We start from the raw sequence: 1,918 nt of genomic DNA, 5'->3' as shown, positions 1-1,918 counted from the left end.
GGACATATTGAGATTATGTATGCAATTTTTCAGATTTGAAATAGCCCTAGCAACTTTGATCTTTGTTGTAGCCTTTGATAATTTTTGTAAATTTCTGCACCAACCCTTCTTGGTAGAATGAGCATAACTTTTTACTGAAAACTACGATTAGGGTGCGGTTGGCAGCATTGGAAAGCTAAGACAAAGATCTACAACTTTTATGTTTATCATTTTACCAGATTATGTCCGAAACCTATGCGCGGGCGCGCCTGAAGTGGGGCGCGGGCGCGCGTGGGGTTCTGAAAAAAAAAATTTGGTTTGAATATTCTTTTATTATATGATTAATTGTTGATTAATCGTTTATTGCCCTAAGATGAGATTAGCAACCCGAGGTCCCCACAATAAATGACTAGTCACATCACTTGTCACTACCCGTGAGTAGTGGCCAACTAGACACACCATTTTTGTGTTTTTTTATTGTAAACACACAATTTTAGATATTCCGTGACATTTATTCATCCTTGTGAATATGAGTATTTAAGACACAGGACTTGGTCTTCATTTACACATCCTATTGAAAATGAATTTTCATGATGGAGGTCCTTCAAATTTTTCTTTCAATGCACCCTCGCCACCATCAGATGGTGAAGAGCAACCTAGTGTCATGATAAAGAATGAGTTTCATCTCATTGACCAACAACAAATGGTTTTAAGTCAACTAATTAGTGCTACCGTTGCCGCCGAGTACTTCCAAGAAAGTGATAATTTGCAACATGGAGGATCAATTTCTGGCCATATTGTGATTAATCGAGATAGATTGGCCGCTGATCAACGCTTATTTGCTGACTATTTTTCAGAGTCTCCGATGTACAATGAGTCAATGTTCAAACGACGTTTTCGAATGTCTCGCCGCCTATTCTTGCGAATTATGGAATCCGTTGAAAAGCATGACAATTACTTTTTTCAGAAAGTAGATGGATTAGGGAGACCCGGGTTGTCACCACACCAAAAGATAACTGCTGCATTGCGAATCTTAGCTTATGGTACATCGGCAGATTCAACGGATGAGTATATTAAAATCGGTGAGTCTACTGCAATTGAAAGTTTGAAAAGATTTTGTCGGGCTATGGTGGAGGTGTTTGGTGACTGGTATCTTCGGTCTCCCAATACCGAGGACATTGAAAGGATTCTTCTTATTGGAAAACAACGTGGATTTCCGAGGATGCTGGGAAGCCTCGATTGTATGCATTAGAAATGGAAAAATTGTCCTACCGGTTGGGCTGGACAATATACAGGTCGTAGCGGAAAACCAACTATCATTTTGGAGGCCGTAGCAGATTACGAGTTGTGGATATGGCATGCATATTTTGGTTTTCCAGGTTCAAACAACGATATTAATGTGTTGTCAAAATCTCATTTATTTGCTAATTTGGCCAACGGGGTAGCTCCTCCCGCTAACTATGTTATACAAGGAAAAGAATACACAGTGGGATATTATCTAGCCGACGGTATATATCCAAAGTGGGCTACTCTAGTGCAAAAAATTCACAATCCACAAGGTCCGAAGAGACAATATTTTGCAGCACGACATGAAAGTTGTCGAAAAGACGTTGAACGCACATTTGGTGTACTTCAATCAAAGTGGACAATAATTACTGGACCAGCCCGATTATGGAGCAAACGAGTCTTGCATGATATCATGACCACATGCATAATAATGCATAATATGATTATTGAAGATGAAAGGGATGAGCAAGTATCAGTCACAAATTATCGCGAAGCACCCACCCCATATGTTGAAATGGCACATGATGAGCATGTTCGATTTCAAGAGTTTTTTGCACGACATCGTCAAATAAAATATAAGTCGGCTCACTATGCACTTCGGGATGCTCTTATCGACTATTTGTGGGAGGAATATAGTAATTCAAAATTTTAG

At 39.5% G+C, this 1,918-nt stretch overlaps 1 pseudogene; it reads left to right on the top strand.

The window, feature by feature from the left end:
- Window positions 1-559: 559 nt before the first annotated feature.
- LOC140889478 (protein ANTAGONIST OF LIKE HETEROCHROMATIN PROTEIN 1-like) lies at window positions 560-1,918 on the top strand (annotated as a pseudogene).

This window comes from Henckelia pumila, chromosome 3, assembly GCF_033568475.1.
Source record: "Henckelia pumila isolate YLH828 chromosome 3, ASM3356847v2, whole genome shotgun sequence".
NCBI lineage: Eukaryota > Viridiplantae > Streptophyta > Magnoliopsida > Lamiales > Gesneriaceae > Henckelia > Henckelia pumila.
Note: the sequence above shows the minus strand (reverse complement) of the source record. Positions and strands in the feature narration are given on the sequence as shown.